This window comes from Petaurus breviceps, unplaced genomic scaffold, assembly GCF_028583685.1.
Source record: "Petaurus breviceps papuanus isolate PSGF00001 unplaced genomic scaffold, PetGlider_PUasm1.0 213, whole genome shotgun sequence".
NCBI classification, from domain to species: domain Eukaryota; kingdom Metazoa; phylum Chordata; class Mammalia; order Diprotodontia; family Petauridae; genus Petaurus; species Petaurus breviceps.
In genome coordinates, this window is record NW_027185860.1 from 8,843,653 (window position 1) to 8,859,992 (window position 16,340).

Consider the following 16,340-nt stretch of genomic DNA (forward strand, 5'->3'; position numbering starts at 1 on the left):
CACACACACACACACACACACACACACACACACACACACACACACACCCCTTCCCCCTTTTATGTGTTATTCTCCCCATTAGAGTGGAATATCATTGAGTACAGGGATAGTCTTTATGCTTCAATTTTTATTCAGAGTTCTTTTCATAACTCAGCTCATAGTATGCAATTAATAAATGCTTATTGACTGACTGACTAACTATGGCTGCCTCTCAGTGATATAATCCCTGGGTGGAAAAAGTATTTGTAAAGCACTCTATAAAAGTCAGATATCATTATGTGTCATTATCTGACTATTTTCTCCTTATATAATTCCTTCCGGTTTCTTTCTCGATGGAATCATTTGTTCTTGTTTTGTGGGAATTACCGTCGCATCTCTCTTGAGAAAACTTCACTTGTAGGGAATTAAAACATTGAATTATAATACTCTTTTTTTATGCACTGAAATTTGATCTCCCAAATTCTAAAGTACATGTCAGTCTATGGCAGCCTTTCCCCATCTCATCTGTTGTTGAGGGGACTCCAGCCCCCCAGTTGCCCCTTATCTATCTATTATAAATAACAGAGATTTTGTGCGCCAGAATACGCTTTGCCTTGGGTGTGACTATCCAGTCACTTTCTAGGTTCTTCCTTCTTGGAAAAAAATTTCCTCTCAAATCAAACTTGAGGTGAAATCCCAAAGGCTCTGACTCACTTTTAGGCCTGTTAATCACTATTCCTCTAACCACTGATGATTCATTCATTGCCCAGAAGGATACTGGTATGAGTGCTCTCTCTAAATTTAAGAAAGTTGTAAAAATGAATGAAAAACATTTTTTTTAGCTACAAGTCACCAGTCAGTAAATTTCTAGTGAAAATATCAGTTTCCTGCCCCCCCCCCAAAAAAAAAAAACACCCATCATCTCTTCCTAACTTTTTTCTCAATAAAGATTATCAAGTGTATGTGGTTAAAAATATTTAGCACAAATGTCAATTTAAGAGAAAAAGCAAATATATCAACTATGAAAGAGAAACAAGCTCATGTGTATATGTATGTATATATTGCCCATGTATGTTTTATGTATCCAGAAATATCTCAAGTGTGGCTGAAAGGGAGGTGTGACTCAAAATCTCTATAATCTTCACCTCCCCTTGTTATCCAAGGAAAGCTTAGATTCCGGCTGGGATGAGTGCTGTAGATTGGAACCATAAGGATTGCCATTCTGTTCTCCTCAAAGAGGGAGTAATATCAAGCTAGAGTTATTTATAGGCAGCTGGTGGCATAGGTGGATAGAGTACCAGGCCTGGAGTCAGGATGAAGCATCTTTTTGAGTTCAAATCTGACCTCAGACACTTACTAGCTACGTGACCCTGGGCAAGTCACTTAACCCTGTTTGCCTCAGTTTCTCATCTCTAAAATGAGCTGGAGAAGAAAATGGCAAAATGGTCCAGGATCTTTGACAAGAAAAACCTCAAATAGAGTTACAAAGAGTTGGACACAACTGAAAAACAACAGAACAACGAAAACCACAACAGAGTTTTGATACACAATTACTGGCATATGTATATGTGTGTGTGTGTTTGTTCAAGAAGCATGCCAGTTCCACAAATATATCACATGTAGCAAATAAACCCACTTAACCAGGCTGATAGCAAACAGAAATTAGAAAAGTAATACAGATAAGACCAGACACTGGAGATTGAATGAGCCTTTCTCCTGGGATTGAGATATCAGTCCAGTCATGAGAGAAAGATTTGCAGATCTTATCCAATGGGAAATTTCCTGAAGTCTTTTTCAACATAAATTGGAGATAGGGTCAAGGTCAAGATATTGGCTTATTATGGATTCTTCCTTTCCCTACAGAAATCTCAATCTGAAGAGAAACAGGAATGGTATCTTTCTTCTAGAAGTTGAAAGCTAGAGGAATCTCTATTCTACCAAATTCTAGACAACTTCCCAGTCTTATGTCAATGAATTTGAGCTCCAGGCTACATTCATAAGAAAGACTTTTGTTGTTCTTCTGGGAAAGGATTGTGAGCTAAAATCATGCAGCAATAAAGATTTTATTTATCTGAGAAAATTTCCTCCTGACCCCACCCTTCCTACACACAAAATAATCCCTTTAAGATGGGAAAGGTCAGTTCCCACAAGTCACTACCTCCGAACAAACTCCCAAGAGGAAAAGGATGCTAAGGAGGATTTTCATTCAACCTGAAGACATTCATCTCCAGATTTGTTTCATAATGCCAAGATAGTTTGTGTATGTGTGTGAGGGTGTGTATGTGTGCATATTAGTAATCTAAAATGCTCAAATGACACACAAAAATAGAGGTGAAATCAGTCATACTTTATGATTTCTAATGTTTAGCAGAAAAGCTTGAAAATTATTTTGAATATATTTGGGTGAAATGACTAAAAGATTCCATTCACTATCACGGATCCTTCAAGCATATTATTGCATCAGTCTTAATTCTTGGAAAAAGAAGAGTTTTACTACAATTTAATAGACATGTACAACTTGTATATCCCTCTAAAACATTTAAAGCTTACCCTTGTCTTCCACAATTGTTTTTTAAAGAAGGGCATATTTTATTTGAAACATTACACAAGGTATGCCAAACTAAAAGCCTTCTAATCCTTTCTGTATTTCAGTACACACGACAGGGGTCAATAACTTAGCCATTAATGTGAAGTGTCATTTCACCAAGGCTACACCCTGAATGTGAGTTGGGATGATATGGAAGCTTTTACTTAGGAGACTCAGTACTTATGTGCAGTCCACAGCACTCAATTTCTGAGCTAAATGCTTGACTACTTCTCTCTGTGGCAAGTCAATATGTCTAGGGAGTCTATGGTGACTAGGGGAGGTTGCTCCATGGTGATACCCTTCACTTTCCAATTTAAGAAGCAATTTACATTCCACACTGTTCTTCTATACTTCAACTGTCACTATAATGCAATGAGGATACAATAATAATGGATGGCCAAAGATAGAATGTCAAAATGCTTGCTGTACAAAAATAAAATAACTCTAGTGCCACAGAGATAGCAGAAGTACGTTTGTTTTTCCATTTTTTATCTGCTTTATTAATTTGTTGCAGTTTTTCACTACCTTAATGGTCTTCTCTTGTTTAGGAGTATTTTTTTCCCCAAAATGAGATATGCATTCTTTTCTTCTTTGAAAGAACTGCTTAAGAATTCTCTTTCTTTTGGACTCTGTAGGATTTCTCTCTTAGTTCACCCCTAGAGATAATCCTTAGCTGAAATGTCACTGGCAGTTTAATTTTGGAAGTTCTCGTAGTGTAGCAGATGTGATTATGGTCCTCTTTCCAAAAACTTATCTGGTCTGAGAGAGAAATAAATTGTTTTCGCTTAAACTCCCCAAACTAAAATCTTATTAGAAATATCCCAGAAGTATAAGGTTCATAGTTATATTTGTTGATTTAAAGGGTACATTATTAAAAAGATAACAGTTGACTACAACTATGAGTATGAATATTATGTTTAGAGCAGATAAAGAAATCTAAATACTTCCAATAAAAATAATTTTCCAAGCCAGTAAAAAAACAATATTCAATGTGTAATATATTTGCCAAATGTCTACTTGTGTTAAATCAAGTGATATTAATTTATTCGATTATATTTTTTTAAGGTGCTTATTTAAATTTCTTTTTTCCCCTTGCATTTTCTGTGGTTTTACATAGCTGATGTAAGAGATGACTATACACACACTATACATATATACATACATATACATATGCAAAACATATATACATACACACATACATACATATGTATATATAGTTATATGTACAGTCCTCTGTGCTACTTCTTTACCTTGACCTTTGCCTCATGGTTTGGATCACCATCAAGTGGTTCTTATTTTTTCAGGTTCTGCCTAAATTAACCACTCTAAAACTTTACCTCATAGTTCCCATTTTTGTTCTTCCCATTAAAATCTAGCTAATAGTGTCGTACCCGAAACACGAGCAAGAGCCAAGTAACATATTAGAAATGAACCCCTTTATTGGTGCCATGTTGGCTGACACAGCCCCTCCCAAAATTGCTCAGCTCCAACCCCAGGCAAAGCCTCAGCTTTTAAAGGCACCCCATGTAGCCAAATGTTAGGTATTATGTAAGCAGGAACTTTCAGAGGCTAAAATCAGTGATTGGTCAGTACACATTTTGAAATTCCTATACCAGCCAAGTCTCCCTAGATGGGGCTAAACTTGGCAGCCCACCCACCTCCGTGAAGGATAGCTGGCTGGGGGAGGGGAAAGAATGGGGCCAGATACAACTATAGGTCCTATGACATATTAGGACTAAGAGGGCCTAATAAGAACATTATTTGCCCACTATTCCCTCTATAAACTTACTTGGTATATTCTTTTACAAATACACACAGTGTATTAAGTAGATGCTAAGTTCAGTTTCCAGTTTTGTCAATAGCCTCTCAGTTTAGGCATATGGAAGCAAAATTCTGTTCACCATATAATAATTTCAGTTTTGATGAAATCTTCTAAGAGATGGAGGAGTAGAAGTTTGAGTCATGAAGGGAGTACCCATAGCAAGAAAATTGTAGATTTAAAGTATATATGAATATAATTATATCATAAAGAATTTAGAATGTATCTTAACTTTAGAATCAGATGGTCATTGGATATATTCAGCTTAAACATGAATAAACAGATTGTGTAATACTGGATTGTGGGATTCTCCTTAATTAATTCCTTAATTTATTAAATCCCTTAATAAATTGGGTAATGTATACTGTTTGGAAACCTCAGAACTTTTCAGAGTAAAAAAATTAATTAATTAATTACAACTCTAACACAAAATGACTATGTTTAACTACTTATAAGAAAAGTTCTTTTCCTACTGCCTATCAGCTGATTTTAGTAATAGCAGTCCTGGTGATCCTTATCCATCATTCAGACAGCTGAAAGGTACAGCTATACCAGGATGTCCTCTACTGGTGTGTATAAAATTCGTTAGGATCTAATAGCACCCCAGTGGCTTGAAAGAGTTAATGAAGCTTCCAGATGTGCCATCTAAAGAATGGCTTGTCAGGTAGGAAACTCTGGCTCATTAGGTTTTTATTTAGTTTGAAAAAAAAAAAAACAATAATACAAATAAATGTTGAAGATTTAAAATTCCTTTTGAATTTAGAACTAAGGAATATTTAGAGAAACATTGCTAAATAACTCAGTACATATTGGTAATTGCACTAATTATTATTTGTCACATTTATTGCCTTCATCTTTTATAGCACGAGTAATTAAGTGATAAAAACAGGTTTTATATTGTGATCAAAAAATATTCTGTTACATCCACCCTACTGATGACTTCAAAGAAAGTGCTGTCACAGTTTTTCCAGTAAAGAACTTGTAAGTTGATAAGTAGAAAAATGTCTCAGCTTAAAGAACATAAGCCTAAGGCCTGGATGGACTTGATAGCATGGGTAAAAGATATGCAAAGAAAGACTTCCAACAGAAACTAATTTAAAATGATTCATACTAGCTATGGCATATGGATGCTCTCTTTTCACTCACCTATTGTAACTCTTACTTAATATCACAGGGTCCCGTAGTCTCAACTGGAAGGCTTACAAAGTGAGTGTCATCCGAACAGAAAGGGATTTTTCTTAATGGCTGGGTTTCTTTTTTAAAATTCTGGCTGGATGCCAACCGAAGCACAGAGCTTTTAAGCCCCAGACAAAAATATGATTGGTTTTTAGGATCAGAGTGGGGGAAAACAAACAAAACAAAACAAAAGAAAAACCCATACAAAAACTGCATGTAGAAGAAACTCAGGACAATCTCTAGGGATATCTAACTTAACTTGGGCATGCAGGCAGGAAAAAGTAAAATTAAAGCACTACTCAAAGTTGTTTAATACCATTATGTAAGCTTTCTGATTGTTGGGATGCAAAATACTGGAAAAATTACCCAGTTGGTTCCTGGCTATATCTGTACATTTTACCAAAAGCAGTGTAACAATGATATAAGAAGATAGAGAGTTTGGCAGGGTGTCACTAATAACTGAATTGAGATTGCATCTTTGGTATATATCAGTTGTTTGACTTTGGACAAGGCATTTAACCTGTATGTGCCCTAATTAACGTACTGGGATTTATCTTTCTGCTCTTCTTCATTCATTCAATTCTGTCCAACTCTTTGTGATTCCAGCAATCATAGCATGCCAGTTCCTTTTATCCTCCACTATATCCCAAAATCTGTCCAAGCTCATGTCCATGGCTTCCATGACACAATTTATCCATCTGATCCTCTGCCCTCTACTTTTCCTTTTGCCTTCAATCTTTCCTAACCCTAGGAACTTTTCAAATATGTCCTGTTTTCTCATTATATGGCCACAGTATTCAAGCTTCAGTTTCAGTATTTGACCTTCCAGTGAATAGTCTGAATTAATTTCTTTACGTATGTACTGATTTAATACACTTGCTAAGTGACTTTCTTATTTTTTGTTTTTTGGAGGGCAATTGGGGTTAAGCGACTTGCCCAAGGCCACACGGCTAGTGTGTCAAGTGTCTGAGGCCAGATTTGAACTCAGGTCATCCTGACTCCAGGGCCAGTGCTCTATTCACTGCACCACCTAGCAGCCCCCTGTCTAACTGACTTTCAAAAGTCTTCTCCAGCACCACAATTTGAAAGTATCAGTTCTGATGCACTAAGCTTTCTTACAAGGCCATAATCTAAAAGAACTCACAAAACCTTTGAAAATAGGCATAAAACAATAATAACTACTAGTACTAGTATGACGACAAGATTTCTTAAAGATATTTTGTAATTTTCCAAAATTTTTTTGGCAAAAGATTCTGTTATTGAAAGTTCAGCTGCGAATATATTTGAGATTTATACCAGTAATAACAATAAGTTGATTTTTCTAGAATTCTTTACTCCTCCAATGATGCAGTTTTCAACTTTTCATCCATGTTCTCTCAAAAGTTCACCTCAAGGACATTTACCCATACTGACAGAAGCCTGCCTTAGTTCTTCCTAACATCTATCCAGGCTACCAGAGGAGCACTTTGGCTGGTCAATTGTCATTCCTAGCTCTCACCACAAGTACAGACCAGTTTCTCTTTCTGTTATGTAAATTGGTCTCTCAATGCCTTCACAATTTTATTGCCTCCCTTACCAATTAATGTTTACAAAATCCTTTCTCTCATTTTATTTTTCACAATGCCATTATGACTTTAAGGTAACCCAAAGAAATTTAGTCAGTCATAAAGGTTTATCTTGCATGGAAACAGTAAGAAGATGATATGTCTAAATGTGAAACTAAAGTTTATATTTAACAATGTTGCATATTTTAATGAAAGTATAGAAATATAGAAATGATTACTTGACAATATGAAATTGCAAAGGTAAACAATAATTATATGTATAAACTGCTTGAAGTTTTGTGAAGGGCTTGGCAAATATTTTCTCATTCCATTTAAATGTATTTTTTATAAAGGCCAAGCTCATAAAGATACTGGTTCTTTTATCATCTCCAACAATAATAATAGAATTATACTGATATGCTGTTTTAAAGAAGTGCTATTGAGAAAGTATTCAATTTTGAAATAAAATTATATTTTTATTTATTTAGAATGAGACCTCAAAAGGCTTTATAAATTATTTAATCAGTTCTCTTCATTTTACATATGAAGAAACTGAGGATCAGATTAACTGATTTATTCAAGTTCACACAGCCAGTAAATGATACAGTTATCATTCAAACCTAGGTCTTAGATTGGAAGCCCAATTTTTCCATAAAAGTTTGTCACTGTTGTTTTAGAACCATGGGATAGGGGCAGCTAGCGCAGGAGTGTGGAGGACATGTGTTCAAATGTGGCCTCAGACACTTAACACCTACTAGCTGTGTGACCTTGGGCAAGTCATTTAAACCCAACTGTCCTGCCTTTCCCCCTACAAAAACACACACACACACAAAGAAGCATATTCTATAACTATGGGATGGGCCTATTTTATACTCTGCCTTCCCCCACTTGATTCACCAGGTATCCTACTGGGGTCTTTTTCTTATTCAGACATACCTATAATTGGCTTATATTCTTCAATAATATTCTCTCCTCTTGATTCTCTCATCCTATAGCTTAAAAAAAAAAAAAGATAGCACCTTCCTTCCTTCCTTTATTTATTTTTTGTTTCACACTTACCTGAAATCAGCACATACTATTCTTTTTTTAAATTAAATTTTGTTTATATTTAGTTTACATCATTCATTTCCACAAGATTTTGAGTTACAAATTTTCTCCCCATTTTTCCCCTACCAACCACCCCAAAAGAGCAATCTCACTGAATATCCCCTCCCCAATCTGCTCTCTCCCATAATTTCCCCCATTCCCCCTCCAACTTTCCAATAGGGCATGGTGGATCTCTATGCCCCAGTGCCTGTATATCTTATTTCCCAGTCACATGTAAAATACTATGTGTGTGTGTGTGTGTGTGTGTGTGTGTGTGTATTTGAACATTTGATTTTAAAACTTTGATTTCCAAATTCTTTCCCTTCTTCCCTTGTCACCCACCCTTACTGGGAAGATAAGTAATTCAATATAGGTTGTACATGTGTAGCTATGCAAAACATTTCCATAGTGGACATATTGTGAAAGAATGACCGTATTTCCCTCCACCTTATCCCATGCCCCACTTGTTCTATTCTCTACTTTGATCCTGTCCCTTTTCAAAAGTGGGTGCTTCCAACTTCCCTCCCCCCCAGCCTACCCTCCCTTCCATCATCCCCCCTCTTATCCCCTTCCCCCCTACTCTCCTTCAGGGTGAGATACCCTATTTAATGTGTATGTCATTCCCTCCCTAAGCCAAATTCAATGAGAATAAGGTTGACTCATTTCCTTTTGCTTTCCTGTTCTTCCCCTCCATTGTAACAGTTTTCCCTTGCCTCTTCCATATCAGATAATTTACCCCATTCTGTCTCTCCCCATCTCCTCTCATTATATTCCTCTCTCACCTCTTAATTAACCTTTTAAGTATCATTCCTTCCTATTAAATTGGTCCTGTTCCCTCTGTCTTGGTATACCTGTACACATATATACACACACTGACATATGTATTCATATGCCCATATACCCTCCTATATAGACATATATGTATGTATACACACACATATTTATGTATACATTTTTATTCCCTTCAACTATTCTCATAATGAGAAAGGTTTCATAAGTTACAATTTATTGTTTTTCCATTTAGGAATATAAATAGTTCAAATTTGATGAGTCCCTTATGATTTTTTTCCCCTGTTTACCTTCCATGCTTCTCTTGCTTCTTGTATCTGAATATCAAATTTTCTATTCAACTCTGGTTTTTTCATCATGAATTCTTGCAAGTCCTCTATTTCATTTAATTACCATATTTTCCCCTGAAACATGATACTCAGTTTTGCTGGTTAGATGATTCTTGGTTTTAATCCTAGATCCTTTGACTTCCAGAATATCATATTCCAAGCCCTTTGATCCCTCAATGTAGAAACTGCCAGATTCTGTGTTATCCTGATTGTGTTTCCACAATGTTCAAATTGTTTCTTTCTGGCTGCTTATAATATTTTCTCCTTGATCTGGGAACTCCAGAACCTGGCTATAATATTCCTAGGAGTTTTATTTTTGGGATTTTTTTCAGGAGGTGATCGGTGGATTCTTTCAACCTCTTTTTTCCCCTCTGCTTCTAAAACATCAGGGCAATTTTCCTTGAGAATTTCTTGAAGGATGTTTTCTAGGTTCTTTTTTTTTTCTTTTTGGAGGGCAATTGTGGTTAAGTAACTTGCCCAAGGTCACACGGCTAGTTTTGTGGTGTTTGTTAAGTGTCTGAGGCCGGATCCGAACTCAGGTCCTCCTGAATCCAGGGCCAGCACTCTACTCACTGCACCACTAGCCGGCCCAAGGTTCTTTTTTTGATCATGGCTTTCAGGCAGTCCAATAATTTTTGAATTATCCCTCCTGGATCTTTTTTCCAGGTCAGTAATTTTTCCTCTGAGATATTTCACATTGCCTTCTATTTTTTTCATTTGTTTGGATCTGTTTAATAGTATCTTGATTTCTCATAAAGTCATTAGCTTCCATTTGTTCCAATCTAATTCTGAAGGAATGATTCTCTTCAGTGAGCTTTTGAGATTCATTTTCCATCTGGCAAATTTGGCTTTTTAAGGCATTCTTCTCCTCATTGCCTTTTTGAGTCTCTTTTACCATTTGAGTTAGTCTATTTTTTAAGGTGAAGCCTCCACATGCTCTGGCAAACTGGTCATGTACCCCAGGACCTCCACCTTGACAGCGATCCAGATCCAAGTAGGTTAAAGCAAGAGCGATTACCCCCTCCCCCCCCCAGACTGGTTGCTTGGTCCCCCTACAATCTTCAGGCCAGCAGCTCTGAAGCAGACATGTGGTGGTGGCTGCACGGCCCTCATGCATCAGCTGCTTCTCCCTCCAGGCGACAAAAGCCAGACTGCACTCCGGAACTCCCTGTTCTCAAAGTCCACACTGCACTGACCTCTCACTTTGTCCTTAACATCTATGGGTTGATAATTCTGGAAACTGCCACAGCTGCTGGTGATCTGAAGTCCTTCCAGCCGGCAGCTGGTTGTGGCTACCTTGAGGCTAAAACCTCTGGCTCATGCGGGGCTGGGATTGGCTCCCAGAACACTGTGCTGTCCCCTTCCTGCCAGCCTGCCAGGCTGTCTTCAGTGATAGGTTAGCTTCTCTCTGTCATTTGGGCTCTGTAGCTCCAAAGTTTGTTTAGAGTAATTTTGTACATGAATTAGAGGAGGTGGAAGCAGGAGCTGCCAACACATAATATTTCTTTAGTTATTTTATAAAGCTTTTACTGCTAAAATAAACATTAAGTGATTTTTAAAATAACAAAAATAAAGGACCAAGTTATGAAATTTATAAATCTTAATTATGCAAGTTTCAATCTCCCATCTGGAGACATGTCTTTTCTCTATTCTTGTCATTGACTAACTTAATATCTTTCTTCCAAATTGTTTTAATAGAATAAGCTAATCAAATCCTATCTGCAGTGGATATTTTATTGGACTCTATGTTGTCAAGTCTTGGCAGAATCAGATTGCTGTGATGTCTTACTAAGGTTCTTAAATAAATTGCTTCTTTGTCCTCTCTCCTCCTCCCACTTCCCCCATGTGGCAGAGTACCTAGTTTCAACATCAAAAGGGCAGCCAAGGGTTTGATACAACTATATCTTAATGCAAGGGTTCCAACTGATTTAGACCTTTTTTCCCACTGCTTACAGCCTGAATCCCCTGATGGACCTTCCATCAAGTGCTTACTTTTCTTTATTTATTTTTAATCTAATATTCATCTTACTATCAGGCCTAGAGTATGAAAAAAGTCCTTTACTCAACATATGAGCATGTCTGTATTAATAGTCATGCCAAATAATTACCACGTAACTTATGATAATTCATTCTTACAGCCTCTCTTTCTATCATTATTGAATTCCTAGAGCCCAGTCCGGTAAAAACTTGTAAGAGTAAGGTAATTTTTGGGTCCATATCTTTGTTTTTACTGGAGGTAGGGACCTCCCTATGTTAAAACACTCTGTATCAACATGGATTAGTGACGTTAGCTATTTATAATCTTAGAGCAGGCTTTCTTAATTGAACTTTGTGAAGATATCTGATAGTTCTACTGCACCACAGAATTCTTGAGCATCAAATTTCATTGTGATCAAATTTCAGCCTCTCCAATAGCAGAAATTATAGCAATGTGCCACCATGCTAAATGCACTAAATTAGATATAGCTATTAATCTTCATTAAATTAGAGAATGAAAGAATTGGAAGGGAGATCAATTCATCTATGCCAACCGCTATCTTGAACAAGAATCTCCTTTGCAATATTATCAAAAACAAATTGTCATCCAGTCTCAGATTAAATAACTCCAATAAAGGAAAGTCTTCAGAAGCAACCCATTCTACTTTTGGGCAGACCCAATTATAAGGAATTTTTTTCTTAGATGGAACTTAAATTTACCTCTCTGTATCTTCTACCCACTTCTCCCAGTTGTACCTTCTTGAATAAAGCTTAACATGCCATTAAGCTTGTATTATTATCAGAGGGTCATTGAATAGCATAGTTCTAGTTGTTCTATCATCCAGGGAATCATGAGTGAGCTTCACATGTGAATGGGAGACACCATTGTAAAAGACCGTATAAAGTGGCCTATTATCTTACCAGTCCAATTTAAAAAAAAATAAGGAACAAAAAATAAACACAATGGGATGTTACATTGCCTTCCTCTTTCATTTAATTATGAAATGGTCAAGATACTGACCATTGTTGAACAATACTTTCAGAAGCCATTTTGTGCCCTGTATCTGACCTCCCATTCCTTTAACCCTGGTCTAATAATTTCCTTTTTTTCAGTCTTGCTTCCTCAGTTGAGGTTATGGAACTGAGCTAAATAACACTAAGGTGTCACCCAAATAGTCTTAAATATATCTTTTTTTTATACTGCTTCACAATCCCTTGTACATGATATGTTCCTTTATCTATTGCCGTATTTTAGTCACGGACTACATTTCACTAAATCTCAATAAAACCTAGGAAGCCAACTTCACATCCTTGAATTAATACCCCAACATAAGTTGATTTATATCACCTATTCAGCACATGCATTTCTTTCTTTCTCTTTCTTCTTCAATATCATCTATGTCATGTGTGTTACTCTCTGTAAAATGTAATTTGACAATAGATGTTGGAAGATGGATAACAGTGATCTGATCTAATATACGGCTCCCTGGGTCAGCCTGAGAGCAAAAGAAGCAGGGATATGGGTAGTCTGGATTCAGGACAGAAGTAGGATTCACTACTAGATAACAAGTACTATAACAGAATGATGGCCAAGCCACTTAATTTTTCCAACCTCACAGTTTATAGAGCTGGGCTCAGAGCCAGGAAGACCTAGGTCCAAAGACCACCTCTGAGACATATTGGCTATATGAACTCCTCAGTATCCTGGAAAAATCCCTAAGATAGAGAGAAGATAATGAACTGCATTTGTAGAAGGTGTTTCCTCATCTAGGAGTTCATATCCCAATGGAATCATCGTTCTAATCCTTATCCCAATCAGTGATAAGGTCGTGCACTACCTTTATTATAGAGTTATGGTGAAAGCATTTAATAAACCTTAAAGAAAAAATGCCAATATATGCTATAATCTTACACTTATTGAAAGATGTGTGGTGAGCTGTTATTGTTGCTTGTCCTTCCTTCTCAATGAGTCAATTGCAAGCAAAGTAAAGGAAGAGATGGTGCTCTTTCCACATCTTTATTTCTCCATCTTATTTAGTCCTTTATATGGCGGATGGGGAAAACCAAACTGGGACCTTGAGAAGTGAAATCATTAACACAAGGTCACAAAACTGACTAACCTGGGATTGGTCCTGATTAAGAAATTCAGTGTCCTTTGCATTATACCATAATTCTCCTTATTGCTAATTTGCACATAGGCGTTCAGTCAATAATTGTGAATTGCTGCAATTTTCATCGTGGTGAAGCATTGCTAGCATCACATTTAGGAAGATATTATGCATTTATGTAGGGAAATGACAATCTCAGTAATGTTTTACTTTTCTGTTTGTAAAATTTAAATTTTCTTTCATTTGTTCATGTATTTTCTAAGGACATCCTTTTGGTGATTACGTCAAGATAACATATGACCCATTTTTTTTCCTTTACTAATACTCCAAGAGACTGAAAAACTAAGACCACTACCCTTAAATAGGTTGGGCAGATGTTTCTATACTCATACCAATTTAAATTTTTAACTATTTAAAACATTTACCCATTCAAAACATTTATCTTTATTCTCTTTGTTCACTCAACACCAAGGAAATCATGGTTAACTTCTAACTTAATGGTTTCTCATAAGTAAATATCTGTATTACTAGCTTCTGTTACTACTATCGTTCACCAGGACACCAGCATCAGAATCTTGTCATGTTCCTCATGACAATTTACATAGACATTTCACTTTCCCCTCCACTCTCTTCTACTTCTTGTTCTTACTCATTTGGAACAAATAACTAAATCGGTATTAGTACTGCTACTAGAAAGAACTTTGGTACATGGCTCTAGTCAAAATCCCTTCTCTGGCCACCAATCCCTTATATGTTTTCAATCTGTCTATTCAAATGTAAGCTCCTCAAGGAGCTTACATTCATCTCATTTATTAATTTTTATTCACCGTGTCTAGCATTGTACTTTATGCATAGTAGGCACTGAATAACTTCTAAATTCATAGATACTAATCACTCATACATAAAAGATTATGACTTATAACCTTTTCCTTATCACAACCCTTTGTAGTAGGTAGAATAGGTACTATCACCATTTTTTAAATAGATGTAAAAAGTAAGCGTCAGTGAGGGCAATTGAGTCATTAACTCATCTGCAGCTAATAAGTGTTTTTTTTTTTATTTTTGTTTTTCGATATTTTTGCTATAACTCTAAAATTTTGTTTTCACTGGAAGTAGGGACCTCCCTATTTTAAAACACTCTCTACCAACATAGATCAGTGACATTAGTTATTTATAATCTTAAAACTTTAGATTAGTTTAGATAGTTTTAGATTATTTGTGACTCCAGGTTCACTATTCTTTCTACTACACCCCTAGGCTTTTCACCCTATCCAATCCACTTTTGCCATTAGATTCACGATACCATGATGATAAGCACAAAAGTCACCCACTATAATCCACAGTCACAATTTTACTGGGATTCTTCATACTTTCATTCTAAGACAATAGATAAGTGTGTCCTAACCCCATATGTTATTTTCATAGAAAAATAAAAGCCATCTAAATCAATGGTACAGCAATTCCAAAACACTACTTTAAAAAAAAAAAGATAATTTACATACAGATATTAGACATTTCTAGATTATGAGTTGTGGTTGGGATTTTTTTTTTCATGTCTTGTAAAGATGTGATTTTTTAAAAAATAGTATTTAATTTTTCCCCAATTACATGTCAAGACCATTTTTAGCATTTACTTTTTACAGAATTTTGAGTTTCAAATTTTTTCTCCTTCTCTACTTCCCCTTCCTTCTTCATTAAACGGTAGGCAATTTGATATGTGTTAAATATGTGCTATCATGTAAAATATATTTCCACATTAGTCACAGTTGTGAAAGAAGAAACAGATCAAGGGAAAAAAAAACATGAGAAAGAGTAAAATAATTGAAAAAAATATCCTTCTATTTGTAGTCAGAGTCCATTAGTTCTTTATCTGAATGTGGATAGTATTTTCCTTTATGAGTCCTTTGTACTCATCTTGCATCTTTGTGTCATACGTAGTAGATCATTACACAGTGTTTTTGATACAGTGTTTCTTGTAAACAACATATTGTAGGATTCTGGTTTTTTGATCCACTCTGCTATGTACTTCAATTTTATGGGAGAGTTCATCCCATTTACATTCACAGTTATGATTACTAAAATGGATTTCCCTTCATCCTATTTTCCCTCCTGTTTCCCCTCTCCCTTATTTTACCCTTTCCCTCTTCCAGTATTTTGCTTCTGTTTATTGCCTCCCTGGATTTATCCTCTCTTTTGTTAGTCTCTGCCCTCTTACTTAATCTCCTTCCTTCCTACTTTCCTATCAGGCAAGATAGATTTCTATATGCCATTGATTTGGCATATTATTCCTTCTTTGAACCAATACTGACCCTCTCATCTTCTCCTCCACTGTAATAGTTTTTTTTTACCTGTCTTCATGTGAAACAGTTTATACTATTCTACCTTTCCTTTCCTTCCTTGCCCAATTCACTCCTTTTTCTCCTCCCTTAATTATTTTTATATCATTTCCTCAAATTCACCTTATACCTATAACCTCTGTCCACATACATTCCTTCTAGCTGTACTATTAGTGTACATTATTACTATTATTTTTAAGAATTACAAGTATCATCTTCCCATGTAGGGATATAAACAGTTCAGCTAGACTCAATTCCTAATATTTTCTTTTCTGTTTTTACCTTTTTAGACTTCTCTTAGTTTTGATGTTGGAAATAAAAATTTCTGTTCAATTCTGGTCTTCTTCTTATAAAAAAATGAAGTTCTTCTATTTCATTAAATGACAATCTTTTCCTTTAATTCATTATGTTTAATTTCACCAGGTAGTTGATTCTTGTCTTTAGTACTCATTCCTTTGCCTTCTGGAATATCAATTTCTGGGATCTCTAATGCTTTTAATGTTACAACTGCTAAGTCCTGTGTAATCCTCATTTTGACTCCCTGATATTTGAATTGTTTCTTTCTGGCCACTTGCAGAATTTTTACTTTGATATGATAAATTTGTAATTT

At 35.8% G+C, this 16,340-nt stretch overlaps 1 protein-coding gene across 2 annotated transcripts in view; it reads left to right on the forward strand.

Moving 5' to 3' along the window:
* CADM2 (cell adhesion molecule 2) overlaps window positions 1–16,340 on the forward strand; it is a 1,406,063-nt gene that overhangs the window by 639,126 nt on the left and 750,597 nt on the right. The gene's annotated exons all lie outside the window — the stretch shown is intronic.